The sequence below is a fragment of the Motacilla alba genome, chromosome 13 (genome assembly GCF_015832195.1).
Source record: "Motacilla alba alba isolate MOTALB_02 chromosome 13, Motacilla_alba_V1.0_pri, whole genome shotgun sequence".
Taxonomy (NCBI): domain Eukaryota; kingdom Metazoa; phylum Chordata; class Aves; order Passeriformes; family Motacillidae; genus Motacilla; species Motacilla alba.
The window spans coordinates 10,167,670-10,193,684 of NC_052028.1; positions in this window are offsets into that span (position 1 = coordinate 10,167,670).

Here is a 26,015-nt window from a genome sequence, read left to right on the forward strand (position 1 = left end):
TTTGGCTGTGCTCAGGGTTTTCAATTGGGTGTTTGTAATAAAGAGTAGCTAAACTCTCTTACTCACAGCTGAACATCAGCATGCAGGCCTGCAAGGGTAACTGACCTTTTTGAATGTTAATTATCTTTAAAAGGCCTGTTTGCCCAGAATTGTCTGAACCAGCTGTAACCAGCCAACAGGGTCACTGAGGAGAAATGATGGATGTCATGAAGAGTCATTTGATATCCATTAAAGGGGAGGAAAGTCATTAAAATATATCGGGCCCAGGGACCTTATGAAACAAAGAGAAGGTAATTACTTTAGGCTCAGATTTACCTGCCTGGACTAATCAATAAAAAAGACACTGAAAAGAAGAGAGGGAGTAGAAAGAACATATTTTGACATGTCTGTGAGGAACATCTGTCACCAGGGCAGAGGAAAAGGTCAATGCCTGCCTGAGTGCTGCCCATCCAGCTGCACCTAGTGAGGGGACAGGGGCTTCAGTGGGCAGCAGGGGCCAAAATACACCTTTATAGAAGCATCACAGGTCAGAACAACTGTGTCAGCCCAGCCGTGGCTTTGGGTGGTGTGTGACTGTGGGACTATCAGGAGATGCTCAGGTTGCATTAACTAAGCAGATGGAGGTCCCTAATTAGGTGCCCTCGTTTTGCTGTCACTGTGTATGGACTTCAACTGCCCTCACAGGGGCTGGGCTGGGGGTAGCAGAGCATTTCTGAAGCTCAAAGCACATCTTCAGTGGCTCAGCAGCTATGTGAAAGCAACCAAGCTGCTTTTTCAGTGTGGCAGTAAAGATTAACTTTGCAAAAATTGCCTGGATTATGCATCATCTTCTGGAGCTCTCCATGGCCAGATGCTCAAGGCAGCAGGACTCAAACCCTCACAAAAGTTTGCTGGCTTTTTAACACCCTGGTGGGCACCAAGCTCTTTGAAAAACCTGATCCCACCTAATCCCTTTTAAAATGTAACACCAATTTACTTCTCCACCAGGGTATGTGCAAATTAACTCAGCTATGGAAGATGAGCAGGAAGGCTTAGGCAGAGAATTGCCACGGGCACCTCATACCCCAGAAGTGATGCTTCCTGCCTTCATGACCATCAGTGGGCATTTCAGCACATTTTTATCCAAAAGCAAAGTTGCTGACTTTATCACTCAGGTTTTTGCAAAACGAAATATCCTCTGAGCCACCTCACAGAACTCCATGTATCTTCCAAAATGAGACATGCTAAAAACCCACTAGTTAATTTTGTGTCATTACTCACTCTAATTAAAATCTTTGTCAAGGGAATCTATTGCCTTTTTTCTATTTTCTGCTCTGATGTTGCAGTCCTTGACATTACACTGTGGTCTATAAAGACACAGAATATTAATGCCTCCCATTCTAGGAAAAATATAGTGAGCCTGCTCCACTATTTTGACCTTTTCAGTACATTGTATTTTGATTAACTGGCCAGCTTGCTTCTGCCCCACAGGTTTCCAAGACTATTGGGGGACAAAGAGGTGGAAAAGCTACCAAATCACATTTCTAATCACTGGGAAGGTTAAAGGGGTGTGATCAAACATCACATCTCACAGACTGGCTGAGGCACAACCACAAGTGTGGAGGAGAATGCTGGAAACCAGAACCAAAAGGCCCCACCATAATCACAAACACCTCTTCCATCTTGAAATTCTGTATTTTTTTCTCTCTGTAGCCTCTGCAGGCACTGTCTTTCCTGAGAGCCAATTAATTCAAGTCACAAATATCTGCCCTGAATTCTTGCAGGTAATTAGCACCACGGGTTATCAACAGGAAGCTGGTACCCACAGGCACTTCAGATAATTGTGTTTCAATATTGGCACATTTCTGCTTACCACAAAAGGTCACTTCAGTTTCTCTTCTCTATTTTCTCCCTCTCTTTTACTAAATGAATGAAAAATCGTTATCATTATTTTGAATGCTCTAAACGCTTGGCAAAGGTTTTGGGCATTACAGGACACACATGAGTGACATGGGCACTTCAGGTGGTTGCAAAATTATTATTTCTAATCCTCAGTTTCAGATATAACCCCCTTCAGCATACCAGTGAATGGAAAAAAAACCCAAGTCTAGTTAAATACTCACGCTCCTGAATTAATTTCAAAGAAAAGGAATGGAAAGAATACATAATTATAGAGTAGCACAACCATTGGTCACTTTAACCAGCACCTGCAATTTAGGTAAAGCTGTATTTAGTACTGCACAAATTTGGAGCACTTTTTACCTTCTACAATAAATTTGAAAGGGTAACCATTCATTTAATTATATGATGAATAACTTCCACAAACTGAGTCTTATACATGAAGAACTATGTAATTACTTTGTAAATATGGGATTATATCTGTCCTTGAAACAAGAAAACAAATTAAATCAGCCTTGCGAAATTGTAGTCCCCACTCACAGTGAGTGCAATTCTATTGCAAAAATAAATTACAAAACATCATCTTCTTTACAGAATGGTCACGGTGAAAGGACAGCTGGGGTGGTTTTTGGCAGGGCCATACAATTTCAAGGCAAGGCTGTATCAAGTGTTAAATTTCTGTAACAACAAAACCTTCCCTGCAAAAGGAATTTGAGAGCATGCAATAATTTTGTACCTGCCCTGGACTGCTGAATAAGCTGTGTATTGGAAAAGAAGTCAGCAGTTGTGCCCTGTTAAGCAGAAGTTTTGAATCACAAGCATCACTGCTGGCAGTGAAGGGGGTGAGCCATGGCACCCTGGCAAGTGAAAGCCAAATTTCCCCCTGCACAGGGAGGTTTGCACACACACCCTGTGACGGTGGTCTGTGAGGTACCAACATGAATCGAACCAAATTTGCTTTCTGAATTACAGAATATGTGGCCTCATACGGAGTGCATGAACAACAGGAGTGCTCTGGGCTGCTTTGAGTTACTCCCCTTCTATCACCGCTGCGTTATTGCTCTTAAGAGTTTCTTTATCGTATCATTAAAGTTAATGAAATTTTATAGACACAGATCTGGTGGGTGGTATAACAGGAACATTAAAATCATACTCTCATTTCCGTCCCTCACAAAACCAGAAAGCCAAGCACTTAACAACTAAAGACTGCAGAGATCTTGAGTAAAGGGACATCGCGGCCCTTAATAAAAATGAAAAGGGGAAAAAAGGTGACACTATTTCAGCAAAAGAAAGTCTAGCCATAGTGCAATTCCCAGTGGCCTTCAGGAAATCAATACCCACTTCATATGGTAGAAAACTTTTCCTTTAACCTTTATTCAAGGTACAGCAGTGCAATCGATCCTGGGTGAGGTGGCAGTGACCTTCCCCGGTGACAGAGCCCCAGCCCCGGGGCAGAGCTGCCGCCAGGAGTGTCCTCAGGGCACAGCACATCCGACTGCAGAGACCCTGAGAAAGGATAAAAGCTTCTTGCTTGCAGCCGCCCGAGAAACTCACTGCCTGCCTAGGAAACCAACAGAGCACTCACACCCAACAGATTTTTTTTCTTTCCCTTTTTTTTTGCCTCCCAGACGTGCTATTCTAAGAGTCATGGGAAGTTTTATGCATGCTCACCTCCCACTGTGAAAGGCAGTCAAGTACTTCCTTCTTAAAGGAATGAAGCAAAATATCAGGACAGAAGGTCACGTTAGCTCACCTACTTTGGATAAAGATTGTTTTGTTAAACCAAATTCTTTTTATTTTTAATGGGGCCATTGGGTCGTTGAAGCTTTCATTCACAAAACGTAAGTGCTTCTCACTGCAGTCCACTGCCAAAGCAGAGTGAGCATCATTCCCTACCTGACTCACACCTAAAACCTTCAGCAGGAGTCCTGCAAAGCAATGCCATCTGCACTTTTTTGTATTTCACATGTCTGCTGCACCCTGGATAAAAGAATAAGAAATTATTTGCTCCTCCAACATAAGGTTTCCAGTAGCCAACCCAGGGAACACACCTCCTCAGCTTAAATTCAGGTAAAACCCTCTACTGCCCAAGTGTGAGAGTCGTTGTTCAAACATTATTCTTCAAATTTCAACCTACTTATTTCAAACTTCACCGTCTCACGCAGTTCATGATCTCCTTGATGGTAACTCACACACAACATGCAGGATGCGAGCTTCCAGATCTGCGGCCTCCTGCAAAAAAGTGGAGTCTAACAGCAAAACTCAGCTCTGGAACCCACCCCACCATGGATTTTTCCCAGTTACAGAGAGGGTGCTGCTCTCTGTTCACAGAGACATGACAGCAGTGACCCAGTGCACAGTAACAATCTGTGTGTCCACATGACTGAGAACTTCATTTTAGTTTGTTTTTTATCTGATTATGCCTATTTGCAGCATCTTTACTTCCACCTCCAGCCCTGAGCATCCTCAGGACATGGTTGCAAACACGTGAGATCTGCCGAAGATGCTCAGGTGACAGAGATGTGTGTCTGCACACTGTTACATGATTTTCTGCTACTCACACCTGGACAAGCAGGAGGGCTTTGGGTGCGGGTTTGATTTCCTTCTGCCTCCTGAAATGTGTCCAGATGGATGTGCTGGTGATGGTTGCCTTAGAAACCAGCAGAACTCATCGTGCCTGGGCAGGGCAGAGTCACTCGTGCTGCCAAGAGCAGGGGAGACACGAGGCAGGTACAAATGTTCTCTCTGCAAAGGGGAAGGTTTTTCTGCTCTGCACACAGCAGGAGCTCCAGGAGATGCAGCTCCAAGCTGCTGCCATCCAGGGCCTGGCCATCCCAGGAGAAGCCTTGTCTCTGTCCAGGCAGAAGGGAGGTGGTTTTCACTAAATGAACGTTTTATTGCATTAAACAATTTTCCCGCTGCTTTTATGTGTAAATACAAATGATATGTAGCAGCTACAGATCACTATCTTGATGATGTTTATATGAAGTGATCTGCATATGCAAAGGCTACTGCTATGATCATTTGTATTTTAATTACCAGCACAGTTCTGCTAATTTCAAGCTGTAGCACAAAACACAAAAATCAATGTTTGATAAATGGGAAGAGACTTCAGTGAGTCAAGGGGGATTATTTCTGCACTTTTAAAGACTGTACAAGAGAGGTAAACAAAAATGTCGGAAGCTATTTAAAGAAACACATTTGACAATATCCTTTTAAACAAGTTTAAAATTTTCATATATTTATTCTGAAACTTCCCCAGGATATTTGAAATCGCATTCATTTTTTTGGGGGGGAGAGGGAGAGTAGGGCAGGAAGAGGTAAGAAAATATAGAAATATTTGAAAGACAATTTTAGCATATAATTATGTCCTTTTCAAATGCAGTTTAAAGGTCTGCAGTCTGTGCGACCGTTGCCTTCAGTGCCATTTTTGTCAGCTCAGTGCAGTATTCAAAATCCATTTAATGCCATGAAAAGGAGCAGCCTTTTTCATGAATTCTGATTTATTTAATATTGAATCCAAGTCTAATATGGCACAGAAGCAGCAAAAATTATGCTCAAAGCAACAACCAAACTTCCTTTCCACTTTGACAGGTGAGCAAGCAGTTATTACATCTCTGCAGAGCCCCTTGCAGACTCTGTAGCTGAGTTTCCCTATTAAGAAATGCAATTTCACTGGGGTGCTGCAACAGCAGAACGTGGCGTGTTGGGTCATGGCTAACAATGGAGATGTGAACGTGAACACAGATCTAACTAACTTTCTCATTTTCCCCAAGTGCAGCAGCAATAAAAATGGAAATCCAGTCCAAAGCTAGAGTTGTTGCCAAGCCCTGGCCAGCACTGAGTGGTGCCAGTGGCCACAGCCCAGGCGGGCACCGTGCCCACCCCAGCCCGAGCCCAGCACGGCCCCCAGGAGCTGGGCAGGGGCAGGAACTGAGCATCCTCCCTCCAGCAATGGGCACACAGAGCCTCACCCAGCCAGGGGCACAACCAGAGCACACTGGTGTTAGGGGAGCAGGGCAGCAGTTGCAGCTTTTTTTGACAACATAGGCAGCAGCTCTTTAGAATCATGAAATTGTTTCTCATAGAAAAGACTTTAAAGATCTTTCAAGATTACCAAGTTCATAAAACCAGCTCTGCAAAGTCCAGCAGCTTCTAAACCCAAGAGAGTCTAAAACCAGCCAGTCCATGCAAGGGCAGCTCAGCAGCAACCCACGGTGCAGTGAAAAAACAGCAGCTAAGGGATGCCAAAGCTTAGTAAGTGACAAAGAGCCCCTTCCCCTGCAGGAGAAAACTTGTCCCATGATGAAGAGAAAAGGCTGATTGATTTATCTTGATATCCTATGCTCTTTAATGAAACTGCAGAATGAATACCAGCTAGGGTAGGGATATCAAATAAAGCAATGATTAGATCCATGAAACAAGCAACCAAATATATTGCACTGAGCTCCAAAATTAAGATGCCAACAACAGACAATTACTTATCCTGGCTTTTCTCTGTGTGTGAATTAAGGAGAGTTAACTTCACCAATGACATCAGTTACTTGAAACGGTGAGGATGACTAATGTCTTGTAAGTAAATTCATTTTACATCTAATTATGAATGTGTTTTGCCAGTTTTTGATCAGGAACAAGTCCCCTGTACCTTAGTGCACAAGGACAAATCCTTGGATGAAGCAGGGTGGCAAAGTCAGCTGTGCCTCAGAGTATTTGCATAGCATTTTTCCTGTATAGATACCATTAACAAATAAGGCTGGCAAAGGGATTCCAATACCAAAGCAATGAAAAGGTCCCTGTGGTGGCTTGGCAACTGTTTGTTTGCAATAGCTTGTATTGACAGCATTTGTGCCAGCTCTGTATTTTCTCTCCTCAGGTGTTCATGTAAATGTGGTTTAATCCAATAGCCCTGCAAATGTGCTCCCCCAGCTCCCAAATCCAGCCCAGGATCAGCTGCCCCCACAGCAGAGGCTGTGGCTCTGCCAGCACCCACAGAGCACAGCTCCCATTTCAAACAGCCACCGTGGGCTAAACCCAAACTGCAGCTGAGCTATGGACACTCCCGTGGAGAAAGAGGCTGCATTTCTCAGGGAAAGGGGCTCCTAGAAGGTGTTTGCCCTGCTCAGCACCTCAGGGCAGAGAGAACAGGGCTACATCCACAGGAGGGTTGCACTGCACAGAGCAGTGCCTGGGCCAGTCCCGCCTGTCCCACCTGTGCCCAGGTGCCTCCTCCTGCACCTCCTGCCCGTCCCCCTGTCATGCTCAGCCACGTGGCCTGAGATCAACGCCCAGCAAAGCAGCTGTGACCTTCTCAGGGCTGAGACTGGTGTTCAAAATAAGAGCAGCTGTGCAAGGAAAGTACAGATCAAGTCACACTCACTGGAAAAATTCAGATCCTCTCGCTACAACCTACTTAAAGTGATAGGGGTGTGATTTGTGAAGCCTTTTCTCAAACAACATTTTTCCTGCTGAGATCAAAGTCCCATGCCAGGCAGGGAAGGGAAGCAGTACAGCAATTGCTGATTGTCTGCTCCCCTGCATCCCTTCCTGCAGAGGACACCAAGTTACAACTCCCATTTAAAAATGCTCATCTCACTTCCCTTTTCCACTAAAAGCAGCTACAGACTTTGTTCCTTCAACACTGCCATAAGCATACCCTGCTGCTGAGAGCATGGGGAAGGCAGAGCAAAATGCAGAAATATCTCAATAATAATAGCTGTAATGATGATGATAATAATAATAACAGTAATTAAAAGGATGGTTGGAAAGTAGTTGTTTGAGTTTGTACAGAGCCATCTTGAAAAATAGGCAAGGGATTGGGAAGTAGGCTGCTTCATTTTTTTCCTCAAGGTTATATTCCTCTCTGCTTTATCCACCACCATTGCAATTCTGTCTCTAAACCTAATAAATTTCCCACAGAAGCCCTATTCATTCTAAAACCTATGTCTGCTGATTCAGGGAACTGTCATGTTTTTCCATGCCAGCATCAGTTCACACTGTACTAAAAAAAAGCAAGATAAAGGCTAGAAAATAGAAGGCAACATTGTGCTTTTACCCAAAAGAAAGAGGCAGCTTAGGGGGAGTTGACAGTCTTATTTTGCTGATCATCAGTCTCTGCAATAGGTTCTGTGACCAACTAAATGAAATGTAGTCTGGAGGAGCCACAATTTCATAAGAAATCTGACCTCTCTTACACTGAAATCCAGAGATAAACGTGGGGTGTGTCTGTGCTGCACTGCCCAGGCTGAGCAGCCACACAAATGTGGGTGTTGGGGTGGAAAGAACACAACAAGCAACCCTGCACTGCCCCAAGCACCATGGTAAACATTCCCATGAGCAATGTGACACTTGCAGACCAGTAACAGGGGGCTATTTTTCTCCTTCTAGCTTTGGAGCTGTCTTTATATCAGAAAGACTTCCGTTTCCTTTTGTAGGTAGAGAACAAGATCCTCTCTGCCACTGCCCGACACACGTGGTACCCCCAAAGAGAGAGCCTGGAGCCCCCCAGCTCCTGCCACAGAAGGATGGCTTCAAAGCACACAGCACTCCAGGCTGCCCTGCCCTGGGCTCCCCTCACAGCCTTCCAAGAGGAGCTCAGCAAAATGCTGGGTGTTTTTTGATCCTGGCATCTGTTCAGGGGTAAGTGATCTGGTGCCACCAAACTCTGTCATTTTGCCATCCAGAATGGGACAATGGCACTCCCTGGTCCCACAGGCAGCCTCACCTACTTCCTGACACTCCTGGTCACATTTTCCTTTAAAAAAACCACTGATTTAGTCAGATTTCAAACATTTGTTTACACTCATTCTTTTTCTCTTGGGTGTGCCCTTTACATGCTTCTCTCCCCTGAACCTGCCGTGTGTCACTGTGCCAGGAGAAATCAAAATTAACACACAAATATTCAGAGGGCAATAGGCTGAACAACAAGATTTGCCAAGTTTGTGCATATTTCCTTTTTCTAAGGTTTTTTTCTCTCATAACAGAAGTCTAGGCATTCTCTTTGAAGCTGTTTTAACTGGGGAAGAGCTGGCTCTTGCCAGCTGTTAAAACATTGATATTTGCCACTGTTGAGGTGCCTTTTGATTTGGTTTGTCTTTTTGCTGATACAATTTGCTAAGCGGCCAACCTCATCTTAATTTATTTATTGGCTCATCTCAAGCAATGGCTACAAGTTAATTACCGTTTGCTTTCTGCAACACAAAATCGTGCAGCACATGTTTTTTTTTATCAAGAAGCAAATCCTGGGATTACTCTGTTAATTGTGACCTGGATTAACCACAGAGAGTATTCCAATTTAGCAGACAATTTCCCTGGCTTATTTTTGCAGTCACAAGCCATGTTTCACTGGCAGAAAGTATGGTAAACCATTAAGTGTGCTCTGGGAATGGCATTTAATTTCTGTATCAAGAGTTCTCCATTTAAATCTGCCACCATTTCTGCTATTAAAAGAAGCAGAGCAGCAACCCAGGCTTTTTGTAATAATTCATAACCTCTCAGCAACCAAGAGCATGTTACACAGAAACTGCTGCATGATCCATCTCCACCCCCTATGGACTCAACTTTTGTTGGCAGATTTGTCAATCATGTTTATGGGCTCCTTTCTGCTGTACAGTCAGGAATTCTCATCCTATTTTGATTTGTGTCATAAAAATATACCAGGACTGATCTACACCCAAGGACTTTCTGTTGATTTGTTTCTGTCGCACAAGCTATGTCTAATTTATTTATAACTTATCTCATTCTATTAGATCACTTTGTAATCATATTTAATTTAGATTTATTCCCGACAGTTCAGGCTGGCTCCAGGCATTTAATTAAATTTTGCCCTCTTAAGCCACTTAGTCAGTCTAGATTTTAAACATGATGGCGTTTTCCCTTGGACAGCGCTTTTCTGTCCGTAACCTTTGAATTGGTAATTTGTGCAGTTGCATCTCACATGACACTTTCAGGATCTCTCGATGCTGTGCAGTGTGAGCACCTGTGAGGAGAGGAAGCCCAGCACCATGCAGCCTTGCTTTGATGGGCACTGCACCATTTAGACACCATTTCACTCTGCTTTTTAACCTGAAATTGAAACCACCCACTCAAACACGGCAGAAGGGATGAGGGCAAAAGTAGAGATAATAAAGATAATAAACTGTGCTGTTAAAATACAGATTTCATTTGGTTTTGGAGGTTCAAATTGAGAATTAAAATCTGTGTTTCTCAAAAATACTAGTATAGAAGTATTGTATATTCCTAGAATGCAATTCTATTCAGATTATTTTAATTTGATATTATTATTACCCTTTAGGAGATGTACCTGAAAGTGTTTAGAAAAATAATAAAATATATAACTGAAAATTAAGATTAGAAAATAATCTTAACTACAATTTTCATTAACAACTTTGCTTTTCTTCCCTGATTTCCATTTATCAGCAAAAAACCTTTGAATAATCCTTCACAATTTCTATGAATTTTTCCTCTCTTTCTGATTATTGGAATTGTGTCGCTCCTTCTGCTAGTACTGACAAATTACAGTATTTCAGAGAACACACTTTAAATTTCCCTTTGTCCTGCAATTTACCTTACTTTTGTTCCTCAGTCTTGAACAAAACCCTTTAAGTTTCACTAATGCCTCTTCCTTGATGCAAATCCTCGCCCTTAATTTTCTCCTACCACTCTGTCAAGTCTGATATCATCAAAATGCAGATTAAGACGTGACTCCATAATAGCCACACACCTTTGTGTGCTCTATTGTGGTCTGGAGTTCCTACAGCACCTGGACATCCTGCCTGCTGCTTTCTTACCCATGCCCAGGGCAGAGCACACTGCAGAGACAGCTGGGCTAATCACAATGCAAATTCAGTGATAAACCAGTCACTTAAATTCCACTAATATATCTTAATTTTTCACCCAGCAATGTGATATATGGTGCCAATATAATTCAATCTTCTTACATTTTTCATGAGTTAAATAAATCACATCAAGATAGAGTCCTTCAACCACAGTATTTCACTCTGCCTGCAAATCTCCTTCACATGAGTGCAGAGGAAACTCCACATCCCCTTTTAATGGCATCAGGGAAGTCAAACCCAAGGAAATGTGGATCCCAGGAAGCAGCAGGTGATGGACATGGGCAGTCCCCCAGGTTAGCACTCTGTGAGTTACTATTTCAAAAAAGGCATCAGAAGAACCTGTCTGTAAGGAGCTTTCCTGCTGCTGCTCAAGCTCAGGCACTGGGATAAGAGTAATTATAACCTTTCCATAATTCTGGACTTTGTTTTTAAAGCACAGCAATCGTTTCAACCCTTCCTCCCTCGGCCCAATGGATCCGCAGCATCCACAGAAATGTCTGGACCATTTCAGCACCAACATCTTGCCTTCAGTACTGCTGGGCAGGAGCAGTGAATCCGTAAGGGCATTCCCCCAGGAGGGATTTCCAAAGGGTGAAAGAAGGGATTTCCAAAGGGTTAAAGAGGGCTCTCATTTGTTCTGTGTCCCAACTCACAGCCTCACAAACCTGGGCCACCCAGGCTTTCTCCCTGCTGCTGCTGCTGGGTTTCAGTCTTGCAGCACCCCAGGCTGCTTGAATGAAAGTATTGTAAAAATCTGTTTTTCCCCTCATTTTTGATGGAAAAGAGCAAATGGGCAATTCCCATGAGTAAACATCCATTGAGATCATGCAATGAGCCTCTGGAGGTACAAGCAATCTTGCTACCAGCGCAGTAACTTGGCAATCTCAACCTTCATAGTGGTCACTCTGGTTCAAGGAATTACAATTCTATAAGAAATGTCTTTAGCATTCCATATCAAAGTATTTTGGGATCATAAAAAATAAGAGATCAAGAAAAATGTATTTCATATCCTTGCTTTCCATTTCTCCCTCTCTAGCAGAGGTCATTCTGCTACAGAGCTCTTGCTCTCCTACCTCTGGCAGAGCTGCTCTTTGTCGTCCTCCTTTCATCATTTATTTTCAAAGCTGCTCTATAAACTTCTTATCAATGCATTTCTAATAATCTTAACAGACTTTTATCAAGGAAAATGATAAGTTTCCACTGTCAAGAGGCCTTTCTCTGAGCCTCAAGTGCTGACATTTTTTTGACAATTTATCTAAAGTCAATTGTCTTCTATTGACTTTTCTCAGCGAGTTCCAGAATGACGACACTTTTTAGCTCTGACAGTTCATTTGGCTTTCTATGCTTTCTCTTTCTTTTGGTTTTTCCCTGCTATCCATAAATCTTAAAAAAAAAATAAAACAAAAAAAACCCAAGCACTGTACTTTGCCAACAATGTCTCACTTCAAATGTGTTCCATTAATTTCTCTGATTCTGTTGCTCTCACTGCCATCAAAACCAGAAACAACAAAACATTTTAAAAAGCTACTGCGGTTCTTATTTGATAGCCAGTTTAGGTATGTTTTCAATATTCCAGGTTTTTGGACTGTGGAGTGTTACTGGCTCTCATTTCCCTTTGGAATCACTAAGTGCTCATGCTGGAAGATGCTGGAGCTGACTCAGGGGCCACAGCTGCTTTGTACCCAGGGAAGCCAGCAAGGAGTGGCTGTGTCCCTTGGGCATGCCCGGTCCCTTTACCCAATTCCTCAGTTTCCAGCTGCTCTGAGGTCTGACTCTGCACCCTCTTTGCTGTCTGCTCATTACAAACTCCCCTCAAGTTCAGCAGAGAAAGATGAAAGCATCATTTACAGCCTTTGCTGAACTGGAACCACATGTCTATTTTCCTCCTGCAACAGACTTTTTTCTGCAATACAACTCTATTTTCCTACATGTTCCTTCATTCTTCACACACAAATGATCTGATCAAGCGTTACTCTATAGTCTCTGCAATAAACCATTTCAGGATTTATTCCAACCTTATGTTGCTGCAATGTCATGTTAGGAAGCAAATTAAGTTTATTTTTACATCACTTTCTTACAAGACTGTCTGTTTGAACAGAGATCTCTTCTTCTTCTACATACCCAGGTTTTTATTCTCTTTCCAATTCCCATCACCTTTGACTTCCTTCCTTTCTTCTTTGCCTTCTGTTCACTGCAGACTAACGAGGTCTTTCCTTCAGAGCACTCTTGTAACACCCCCACACCACAGCTCAGACATCAGAGCAGCTCAGCATTTCCAGACTCCCTGTATCACACTCACCCATGAGCCCAGGAGATGCTGCAGAAGCCACACACCAGAGCTCAGCATTATGGCTCTGTGACCACTCACTGCTCCCCAGCCCAAGGGCTTTGATTGAGGACCTGATGCCAAATAAGAGAAGAAGGAAACTTTTTAATTTATTAGATGATCTCTTCTACCTTTCCCAAACCTCTCTCACCGTAGCACTTCCTTGGAAATTTCTGGTACACCTCAAATTCCTTGTGGCCACCTGCCATGGATTTGTGCCTGTTGATTGTAGCTGTATCCACACTGCTGAGAAATCCCTCTCCACTCCATAAAGGATTCTTTAGGTGTGAATTGCAGTTGCTAATTTTAAATTCATAGCTGTCACCATTGAAAGGCCTTCCTCAGCAACTTCTGCCATGTTCTCAGCTATTACATCAAACCCTCCTCTGCTACCTAAGAACAGAACAAATAAATTCTAATCACATGTACAAACATCCTTCCAATATTTGCTAAGCATTAAATCAACTCTTTATCTTCTCTCTTATTATTTCCCAGCATAGTCTTAAAGCTCAAGAGAGCCAGAAAATGAGAGGAAATGTGCAGAGCATGCCAAAAGAAAGCAGGAGGGGACTGCACATTTTTGATTCAAGGGAGGAATCAGAGGCTTGAGTGATGGCTGACAACAGACTGGATGAGGAGCCCAGCACCAGATTTAAACCTCATTAAAGCCTGAAGCTTATAACTAGACCACAACCATGAGAAATATATTGGGTGAAAAGGTTTGTTATTATCAAAGAAGAAAATGTGTAGGAATTTTTGGTAAGATAGGTGTTGTATTACACTAAGTAATTTCTTTAGTTATTATTTTGCACTGGATGATTGTAATTTTACCAACACGTATGTATGATAGAGAAGAGACTGTCTTTTCTTCACATCGATCTGTTTGGCAGGTACTGGCACAGCCTCTTCCCATTTTAATCACTCCTAGTTGTTCATTGTTATTTACTTATACCACTGTCACAGCCTTCAAAAAATCCAGATCTGATTCAGGATGCAATTTTTCTACACTTCTAAATGACTTAAAACCATGAGTCCCGTTTGCTTTTGATAGCAAAGGTGCTCCTAAGAGCACATGAAATCTTTAATCTGCCAGAATTAGAGGTGGCAGAGGAGCGTGTCTGTAGTAGGTGGAAAACATTGCAGCAATGGTGGAAGCAAAGACACTGCCTCACTCTCAGAGCCACATTTGCCTCAGCCAGAGGCAAAGTGCCTTTGCTTGCCACAGCTCAGCTGAACACACCTCCAGGAGCAAAGCTGAGGAGAGAACAAGAGGTGGTGTCCCAAAGCCACTACAGAAGCAATGAAATGAGACCTCTGCCAGACTGCAAAGTCAGAGAGAAATGGGATCTCTGACATGCACAAAGCCAAACTAAACCCAAAAGCTTTTTTCCTTAAAAAAAGATCAAGAACCTTGGACACAAACACAATCGCAGCATTCAAGGTACAGCTGCACACAGACATGAAGATACCCCTGTTTTACCAGCTCCAAATCTGAAAGTTGCAAGGAAAATGTATTCAGTCTGGCTTGCCAAATATATTGCTATAAAATGCATACAAAGCTGTGAAGAATATGTAATGCTACCAAGAGAATTCCTTCATTTTATACCATTCTTTGAACCATTTTCCTAACTGAACCCACCAGCATTGCATGTGGATTAACACACCCATCATGTTTTCTGTGTTCCTGAAATCATTGTTTCTACAGTGCATTTGGAAAGAAGTTCACATCAAAAACATGTTCCCAGTAGTGTAAAAAGGGAACTGAAGAGGGTGGAAAGGTGCCTGTGCTATGGTGGGCTATGGAAGGGGGCAGAACCCAGAGTGCTGTACTGGAGAGCACCTGTAATTCCACCCATCCTGTCCAAAAGGAACACGAGAGGACACGTTCATGGAGAGAAAGGGAGGATACTGCAGGGCTAAGGGTGGAGAGAGGCAGAACCTCCCTCCTTGGTGAGGAGTACCTTTCCCAGGTAGGCACTGCCCACAGGGACAGAGGAACCAGCAGCCTTTAAACTGCTCCATCTTCACCCACTCCAGGTGAGTCTCCCTCCTCAGCTCTGTGGCTCCAACAGGAGCTGGTCTCAAGTCTTAATTAGTGCCTTTCACAGGGGTCATGAGCTCTGAGGGCACAGAGGAGAAACTGGGCATTTGAAATGTCAATCAGCACACACTACACAGGATTCTTCTGACAATGTCCCCCATAAATGTTAGGGGCTCAAGACATCTAGTAATTACAGGGAGCAAAGGACACCTAGAGCAAGAATGGTAAATTAAATCAAGGGTGTTTCAAAGGAGGAGTGGTTCCAAAGCACCTGGCAGAGGGAAGGAGCAAGGAAAACGGTCCTGATGATTAGAGTATGCTGCCAATATTTTTAATGAACTTTTGGTTGTTTAAATTCAGATTTTGTATTTGCACATAACATATACAGAAGCAAATGAGTCTATTCTGGAAAGTTGAGCAGCCAAATCCTGCTAATTCCTGCTAATAACCAATATTCCATTACAAGCTGCCGAAGCTAAAAAAATTAGTGAGTAAACAAGCAAATAAGACAAGCTGAAAAGCAGAGTATCACAAGCTGGTTTTTATGGGAGTTCAATGACTTGTAGCTGCTTGTGGAAAGCAGATATGCAATTTTCTACTCTGTCTCATCTGACAGTCAGAGAGGAGGAGGAGGAGAGAGCCACTAGCTCATATTGCCAGAATGGCTCCATCCTCCCCACCAGGGCAGCACATGGAACCTGCTGCAAGCTGGTGAGCAGGGGGAGGGAGCAAGTCCTGGCAGGACAAGGAAAAATTTTAACAGGCTGCAAATTCAACACCATTTCTATAGGTCATGTTACACGGCCCAAGAGGGGCCTGTTAGATCAAGTGACACAAAGCCATTAAACATTATATTTCCCCAGTGCAATTGGAGTAATGAAACACCTAGAGTTAGATGAGCCTGTGCTACCCTTGCCTGCAAATATCAAAGCTGTGGCTGCTGGGAGCTGTGCCTGGATTGAAGGGAGTGACACGTGTGAGCCAGCAGAGGTACAGAGCCTGGGGCCAGGTCTGCAGCAGGACAGAGCCCAAAGCACAGCAGAAGATAACCAAGTGCAAATGGGCTTGTGAGAAGCTCCCACCAAGCCTGGAGGTGCTCAGCTTCCCAAAGTGCCCTTGTGGGAGAGCAGCACGCGTCTGAGGTGCTATTCCACTGGTGATCAAGAGATGGGCACACACAGAGCCCTGAGCAGCAGCTGGAGCCAGGCATGAGGGGATGCTGAGGCAGCAGCACTCGTGCCACAGCGCAGGCTGTGTGAGGAGGGCAGGAGCTGTGCTCCCTGCTCCTGCCACCCCCAAGCATCCCAGGCCAGCTGGGAATGACAGGGTGCCACACCCCACCCGTGCTCAGGTGCTGACAGACCTCGGGGTCACTCCCAGGTTCACCCCTGTGCGTGAAAAGGTTTCATTAGAACAGGCTGTGGGGTCACACGAGGGGCAGGAGAGGTGGGTGTGCTGCCAGGGAGCCAGAGCTGCATGGCAGGAGCTGGGCACAGGGTACCCAGACACCCAGGTGTTCCCAGACACTCAGGTGTTCCCACTCTGGAAGACAAAGCAAAGGTGAAGAGTTGGCCATAAAATGACTCGGCCAGGTTTGATGGGCCCTGAGCAACCCAGGGTAGTGAGTGGCCTCTTGCCCGCGGGAGAGGAAGGGAGGCTGGAGCTAGCTGATCTCCAAGGTTCCTTCCAACCCAAGCCATTCTATGATTCTGTGAAATCCACGGAGTTAAAGGGAGACAAGGAAATGCAAACAAAGGCCAAATGTGCCCACAGCTGAGAAGCAGCCTCAGCAGCTGTTTTCCAGCTTCACAGGTATGAAACAGCAGCATCAACACCCAGGAGAAAGTTTCCAAAAAGACCATTTTTCTCAGCAATTCCCCAATTAGCTGATTTGACACAATAACCATCCCTGAAGGTGTCAGGAGCAAGAGCAGGCAGGCTAGTGGGCAGTAAGCCCAGGGAGGGGGGAGGCTGGAATAGCCCAACCGTGTTCCTCCCTGCTCCAAACCCTCCCAGCACAGAAGGGCTCATAATTTTCCACTTTCCATTTATGATTTATTTTTAAAGCACCGTATAAATCTGAGTCTACGTGAAGCTGTTCCCACAAAAGTGCTGCTTGCCAACACTCCCTTTGAAGAAATATTTCCTTGGATTCCATTGCTGCCAGTTGCCAAACCATGAACACCCTGAGATAAGGAGCCTTGCCCAGGTGCTGCAGCAGCTGCTTGTAGGACATAGAGATACACCCAAACTAGGGTGTCTGAGAGAGGGACAGAACAAAGATATGGACAGGTCAAGAGCAGCAGAACAGCTACAGGCACTTTTGCTCTCCTTCTCATCCATCTTCTCCCCAGGGATTCTGTCAAGGTCCTGCCCCACAGCAGAGAGCTGACAAAAAAAAATAGTAAAACCAGGAAAATTTTCATTTTTAGTTCAGTTTTATTCTGTTGAAAGGAGGCCTCCTCTCTTCTATTATATTGTTTTTCAGACTTCAGGATCTGATCACATGTTTGAAGTTTCCTTTGTTCCCAGGAAGTTGACTCACTGCCACTTTATTTCAACTGCTTGCGCTTTAATATCAGCCACAGGCTACTTCAGGAATTATATATATAAAGTAAAAAAATAAAAAAGGCACATCCAAAAAGACGAGGAAGTCAAATTATTTTCCCTGCTTTGATGTTTATTTGTGTTTTGTACTGCAGGGCACTTGTGCAATATGCACAGAAATGCCAGGAGAATGAGTGAATCCTGCTCTAGTCATTTAGAGAATGAAATGGTAAAAGAAACTGCTTTGAACTCAGCCCGATGGCACATGGGGAAATGCACCTCCTGTATCTCCATGTTGCCACTTCTTCCCAGCCTGGGTTTGTCACCACCAAGGCAAGACTGGCCACAAACACATCAGGCAGGGCTGGGATGTTAAGCTGCTTCTTTCTGTCAGGGTTGGAGACAGCAATAGAGACAGATTGGACACCAAGGAAATATGTGCCTTGTTTTTCTTCAGAACCCTCTGGATTTAAAAACTTTAAAACCCCCAAAATCTCATCTTTGTCCATAATTAAGAAAATTGGTCCAAAGTTGTGAGGGAAATGTGGAAGAGAGCTCTGTAACTGCACCTTGTTTATATGAACACCACACCAATGTCAATGTTTGGCTAAATAAACTTTAATATTGCAACTGTAAATTGAAATCCAAACCTTGGCTAATGTGAATTAGTGCTGGATTATAATGCTACATCATGATAAGCAGCTTCAAAATATTTCAAACAGATTTGGAAAGTTGTTCTCCATTAGATTATAAATACTATTAACAGATAACAAGCCATAAAAGCCCGTCACTTCAAAGGGGATCTTCTGGCCATTTTCTATCAGAGGAGCTGAAGGGACATAGTTTACTGATCTAAATTTGAAAGCAGAAAGCAAATCACAGCATCTAGAATTATTATTGATTCCTGAAGTTATTAACTTAAAGGATTACCTTGTTCACTTCATTTTTGTTAGGGATAACACATTAGCTAGATATAACAAGAGATAAGATAGGCCATGATTTTAGCTCTAATCATTAAGGGCCTTTGAAGTTAAGCATGAAATCCCTATAAAGATGTTGTTTTTTCTTCCCAGAACAATACTGGGGACATGAGGGAAGAGCAGGGGGCTGACCTGGGCTGAGAAAAGAGGCAGGAGGCTTTGGCAGGAAAAAGCTTCCTGTCTGAGACAGCAAAGCACTTCCCCATGTCTGCACAGGACACATCTTTGTTAACAGTTTATGAAATAGTCATTATTGACAGATCCACTCGGGGTTATGCCAGCAGCTATGCAAGCATGTCTTTAAAAAAGCAGTGACAAAAATGTCCTTCCCAAATGAACAAATCACAGAGGATTAATGAAATGGGGCAGCCAAGGCCTCCTGAGGGAACACCAGACTAAATTAAACTTGCCATCAGCTGATCAGCATGAAGTTTTCTTCTCAGCAAAACCCATCAAAAGAGATTTCATTGCAAAGCACCTCTTGGACAACTAGTTTTTATTAAAGGGTTTTAAAATGTTTTCCACCTTACTCCAGCAAACGTGTCAAACCCTTGCCCAGTCTCAGTGACAGCATTTGCACTGCCCCAGAGAGCAAAGGGGGTTTTCTCTCTGTGATTAGAGCTGAGCTGTCATGCTGAGACCTATTTTGATCCTGGAACTTGAGATAACCCTGTTGACCAAATGGGTCTGTATTTAGATTGTACTGTATTGCCTCTGATAACAGAGATTTCAAAAAAGTGCTTCATGGGAAGGATTACAGCAGGATCTGTCTTTCCAATACCCCTGTAAGCACAATGCCCACTCCCAAATTCCCAGTGTCCTCCCTATGGGCAGCTTGTCTCAATGGCTACAAATCTCTCATATAAACCACGTAACAGGTAGTGACACATTTACAGCACTTTTCATCTTTACAGCACGGTGTGCTGGTCAGTTTTTATTACACTTACCAGACAAAGTGCTTTCCTAAGTCTCCACTAGCAAAGAGATTTTTTTTCCCAGACAATCTGTAACCATACTATAAAGATATATACACACTTTGCCATATTACAGTAATTGATACAAAAAGTTAGCTCTAAGCCCAGTATGTTTCTGCCTCCATTCCCAACTAGTCCATCACATCATTCTGAAAATGTTCTTTTTATGGTGCCTTAGTACTTGGCACCATCTAGGCCTGAAGTGCTCCCCCAAGGGCTTGCATTAGGCCCAGAAAGGATGAAAGAATGAACTAACAAGATCAGAGCTGTAGCAGGTTCAGCTTTAGGGGCCACAGCAAGTAAATTTCTAGTTTGTAACACTTGCTTATTCCTGAAGTTATTAATCGCTCCCATGCAGTATTTATGGCTGGGCTGCCTGCTTCCCTTTCCCCCAAGCAAAACTGTCACTATTTTAATGCTATAATAAGCTGATTTCCTAATGTATAACTTCAAAGGAAAACTTTCTTCTCCTGCTTGATAAAGTATTCATGGGGATAACGAAGCATGGTGACATTACACAGAACCCCAAGAACCTTTTGGGGCTCCAATGCAGCGCAGTCCCTGGCTGGCAGCTTTTGTTCTTGCAGGTTATCTAATAAAGCTGCCTGCAGGAAGTTCTCTGTCTCCTTTCCCAAATTATGACCAGGGACTGGAAGTATTTATCCAGCACATTCTGTTCCCTTTACAACTCCCAGTCAAGGTGAAGCCAGGAGAACAAGGAGGAGGCTCCTTCATTTTGCACCTGGGAGGGTTTAGCAATGAGGCCACAAGTTGGGAGGGATGAAGGAAGAGGCAAAAGCAGCCAGAACAAGGTATGGCTTAAAGCCTCCTCAAGAGAGAGCAGAAAGGATGCACCCACCATCCCAGGCTGTGTCTGCCAGCCAGACCCTCTGTAAATACAAGCTACAGCCAAAAATGCTTCTCCCTTTCAGCTAGGGAGGGTCTGGTGGAGCAGCCTCAGTCAATATTTGATGCACAAACATGTCAGTTTGATCTCTCAAATACAACACATGCACCTGTCCTGGGTATTCAGCACCAGCCCATGCTCCTGCATCGAGATGAATTTGCAGGAACCGCACTCAAAACTACTTGAGGAATTCAAACATGTAGGATGGCTGGAAAGCTGTAAGGAGAGCTGTCAGGGGAAAAGAAAGCTGAAGAATAGCTCAGACAGCAGCTCTTGCTGGGGGCTGGAAGCCACAGGGTGCCAATCATGGGCCGGCATCTGCGTTGCACAGAGATAACAGAGGTGCTGAGCTGCAAGGAACATCATTTCAGATGAGACCTTCCTGCCTCATCGTGGCTGCTGGCTCTGCTGCGAGGGGATAAATGCAGCTGTGCTCTACGGTGATTTATTCAAATTCCCATCCAGCTCTCCAGATTCTATCATTTCTTTTCCCAGCATTGCCAAGACTTCTGTGTAAAAGGAAGATGCTGCAAAGCTTGGGAGAACCAGCTCTGCATGTGTGCTGCAAATGGGCAAATACAGCACGGACTGGGCTGAGGTGGGGTGACTGGGTTACACCTTGGGGATGGTGCTGTGCTATCACTGTTTATGAGCTTTCTGTCAGATCTTTCACAGATTTCCATCTCATTTCATGATGACTGGTATGGCTGCTGCCATAGTGCCCAACCACTCAACTCCAGTTATTTGTCAATATATTCAATATGCAGTTATTTAATCTGAATAGTACTTACATGAAAAAATGGATTCTGTGCTACTGGTGCCATCCCACAGGTTTAATGTCACCCCTGGCTATCCTCAATAAACATTTCAGCACCCCAAGTCATTATGCATTAAAGGAACATCAGCTTCTGGCCTCTGTAATGGGTCCCGTGCTCCATCCTGCTGCGCTGGAGACAGAATCCCCCCGTGCCAGTGCTGCAGCACCAGCCTTTCTGTGTGGGAATCACACAATCCAGTTGCTTATTCAGCCTCTCACAGAGGAATATTCATTAATGTTTACTGATGTAGAATGCACACACTACATTAGTCACAATCCCATAAGTAAACATGTTTTTCATCCACACTACATTAATCCCGAGCCTATAAATAAACAGATAGAGCACAGTCATAGCCTGCTAAGATACCCCCTGCAAAAAGAGAGTTACTGTACCAGAATACAGCACAGAGCAGGACTGTGGCATTATGAAGAGGCCTCAGGTTTGGTTATTATTGTAAAATGGGAGGTTATTTAAAGGAAAAATTGGGATTTAGGTGGGCAGGGTGGGGAAATTTCTGTACTGCAGTACTGACTTTTGGTACTGTGTCATTTAAAGGTGTGAGCTGCTGCCCACAGCCTTGGGTAACAACTTTATTATAAAGCCAGCTAAATAAAGCTTGCTGTCCCATCAACAGCACCTGAAAGAGTGGATCATGCACAGAGACTTTTCCATATGATGAATACACAGTGCCATCTTGCATTCCCACAGGATCCCTTCTATTTGCCCATCATCCTGGAGGAAAAGCACTGTGCTTTCCAAATTAAATACCCACAGGAATGGCTTCACCAGTGGCAGCCCAATGGCTGCAAGCCAGCTGGGGTGGAGAGGACACTGTTCCCAAGAAGATGACAAGGAAGCATAACATGGCAGAACATGCTTACCCAAAGTGGGATTTGGAACCATCAGGAGTGGATATTGGTGCCTATATAAAAGCTGTAAAAATCAGTTCTGAACAATCCACTTTAGACACCAACCAGCTAAAGAAATGCCAGCAAAGGAAAGAAAAGGAAAAACCATTAAGATGATGAAAAGGTACAAAAAGAAAAACAAAATGGAATTGAGCTCCTTTAACCTCGAGCAAGTGGGCCTGGAAACTTTAAAATAATTCAATACAAGGAAAGAGAAAGGAAAAAGGAAAGGGAAGGGGTCTTAGTATTTAATCTAAGTCACAGTTTCACTGGTTGTGTCTTATTCTTTAGCACAGTATTGGGCTAGACCCGATATTTTTTCTTTGCAATAAATAATAGTTGTGTTTTAACAGGTGATGAACCTACAACTAGGAGCATCTTACAAGCCTCTCTGGCTGTGTGCACCTGCATCTGTACAACCTGAATTATGTTCAGGAGGCCATAAAAAAGAGAGCACTGAGCACTACTCAGATGGCTGGTAATATGATGCATTGGCTATTTTAATTAACTTTCCCCCTGGGAGCTGACTGTTTATACAGAACACAATAAAATGCGTTCTTAATTTTTAAGACTTTAAAGATAACAAGACAAAATTGGAGGAAGCTATTTAGGCTGCCCCTAGAGATCAGGACTGTTGTGCTCCTCTTTCTCCCATGAGGAGTGGACCAAGACAGAAACACTGGAGAGTAAAAATGATTGCTAAGGCATGAGATTGACTTGACACACAGAATATCTGAGGCCTGAGTAAACTTCTAACATTTCCCTTCAAATGTTTTTCCTGCATCTTATTCTGTGAAGGGCACTTAAGCAATCAGGAAAAAAGTTTACTATTTGCTTCCTTTTCTGATTTTCCTTCTCAAGAGGGTGTAATCAAGGGAAATGTAATTGTTCATGAAAGACAACATCTGCATCACGTATCCATCACGTTTCCACTTGGAAAGCTTCCCAGTGCAGCTGCTGTTTGGTGTGCATTACCTTTACACTCATCATTAATGAAGTTGATTCCATTATTAGAGACCTGGAAGCTGTAACAGGGGGTGATGTTTATGTCCAGAGCATCTGTGTGCTTTTGATAGGAGATGCGCCTCAGCAAAAGCCGACACAGATGACTAAGCCAGTAGCCAAGGTATGTTGACTTTTGATTTTGTTTAAGAGTAATGAAATGTAACAAGTGCACCAGAGGGATGCATTTTCATAAGCAGACAAGCAGATGGGTGAAGAAATTTGACTTGCTATAAAAAGCTCATAAGTGCCAAGTAGCCTGATAGGCCCCATGGAAAGAGTCGTCTCATGCACAGTGAATTCCCTCATCAAAGATTCCACATTACACGTGGCAGTCACTCCCTCTGGCATTCCACATCCTGCAGGGGATAAGCTTACACATGGCTGCTGGAGGCCAGCCAGAAGCTACACACTGCCAGACCACACTTTACTTGAATTCCTCCAGACTTCCCTCTTACACGGGGTGGGTGGAGTGTGGGTGGGGCGGACAGAGGATTAAATGTGAACTGCTCATTCAATTGATTCCACTCCCTTGTAGAAAGAATGTTTTTCTAATAAATTGCATTAGAACCTCAGAGGTTCTCTTCTTCAAATGGTCCAAAATCACACACGTGCTAGAGGAGAGGTTAATATCAACTATCACTCAAAGATTAGGCATGAGGCCAGCCAAGCCCCAGCAAACCAAATGCAAGTTCTTCTCCAGCTGTAATCTTTCCATACCTTAAACTGGAGAAATTCAGAGTTTGATGGAACACAGTGGGACTTAGCTGTAAATCTTTCTTTGAGTTGAGATCTCCTAAATCTGCTAGGAGTGCACTGTAGATATGCTGCTAGATTTTAGTGTCAAAAGTACTTCACATCCTTTCTAGTTGTGATCGTTGAATCCATCCAAAATACCCACAACAGGCACAAAAGCAATAAAAATGTCAGCAACCAAGTGGGAGGGAGCAGTAAGTGGAGTATTTCTCTTTTCCCATACCCGATAACACCACACTACCACCCACAGCAGCCCTCAATGGCAAACCCTTCTCATTATGTTCACAGCACACAGAACGCAAATTTAATATATCAAAATCACAATCAATAAGACATTTCTTAAATTACCTAGATTCAGAAGAAATGGGGAAAATTAATTAGTGTGGCTTATCCCTGGGTGAAGGCTTGCACTGAAGGTCCAGATCAATACTTTTGAATACAGATGCTGAAAGTCAGTCCCATCACCCTGACAAGGCTGGTGGATGGTGGCACTTCCAAAATCCAGGCAGCTCCCTATCAATATTCCATAAGCTCTTTATTGCTCTAGAATGCTTCTCTCAGAGCAGCAATCATGCTCAGCCTCCTTCAACATTTCCCCATACCAACCTGTTTCTTTGTTGTGCTCGAGTTTTTGTCTTTGGGATTTCACATGCAAACTGATTTTCCTGGTTATTTGTGTTCATTTGCAAGAGGCACAAGTCATCAAGAGCAGACACAGATGAACACTCCACTGCTCATCATGGGTTTTGTTTTTAATACCAACACAGCGTAACAAGCCAACTTGAGAAATGTGTGTTTATAACCGGTCAGCCAGATGGAAAAATCTGATTTGCTATAAAAGCTTATAGCTCCTGAAAATCTTCAGGATTTGCTGGAAGGACTCAGCTGTAACAAATCATGCCAGGGTACTAAAATGACTGATGGTGCTTTGTCCAACTGTTGTTGAGCTTTCCCAGAGCTGAGGCTGCACCTGAGGAGATTGGGATGGGATGGGATGGGATGGGATGGGATGGGATGGGATGGGATGGGATGGGATGGGATGGGATGGGATGGGATGGGCAGTGTGGCACCCCTGGTGCTGGGGAATGGTAAACCACAGATGTTCCAGGGGTTTGTGTCAGAGCAGCCCTTCTCTGGATGCACTGGAAGACTGGAGCATATCCCCATTAACCAGCTGGGCTCGTTTGAAGGGATCCTGCTGAGCACTTAGAGATGGCTCTGCCATGCAAACCAGGGCATGGGAAGTGGGGACAACCATGAGATTTGCTTCAAAGAAGCCCTGTCACCCAAACCACAGCACCAGCACAGACAAATACACACACACAGAGCTTTCTGGGCAAACAGGAGCCTAGGCAGCAGGTGCACAACCAGCGTGGAGTGTCAGCTCCAGTCAGAGCTCAGCCCTCTACAAACTGCCAACACCCTCGGAAATCCACATCCCTGCCTCAATTACATCTGAGCGACATCAGCTTGACATCAGCTCTCAAGGGCCTGAAACTCCCAAAGGAACAGGAGATGATTGTGCCAAAAGTCCTCATGTCAGAAGCTGCTGTCTGTCAGGCCTCCAGCTCCAGCCTATGCTGGAGGAGATGTCCACACCATCGTGGTGGATTTCAGACCTTCCCCGCACTCAGAGACTCCTCTCAGCTGTCCCTGGGAGCCCATTTTCCACAGCCCTTCACCTCCTCTACACCCCAGGGCCACTGTTTTACTTTCTGCTTGCGGCTAAACTGTTTTGCAGGTACAATTCCAATGAACTTGCCTCTGGACTACATTTCCCCATCATCCACAAGCAGAGCACACAGAACATATTTTTTCTTTAGTCTTCATAGGCAAAACATTTCTTTTGCACCTAAAATGACATCTGTAGAGACACAAAAGGTGTCCAAAAGCTGCCATGGGCTGTTAGTCCAGTTGAACTGGAGGTCCAGAGCCAGTGAGTCCTTCCAAAGCTCTGGGAAATGCTTTGCCTCTCCTCTAGGAAGCCTTTCTCCTGCTTCAGACATACACAAATCTTATCCTGATGGGGGAAAAAATTGCTATT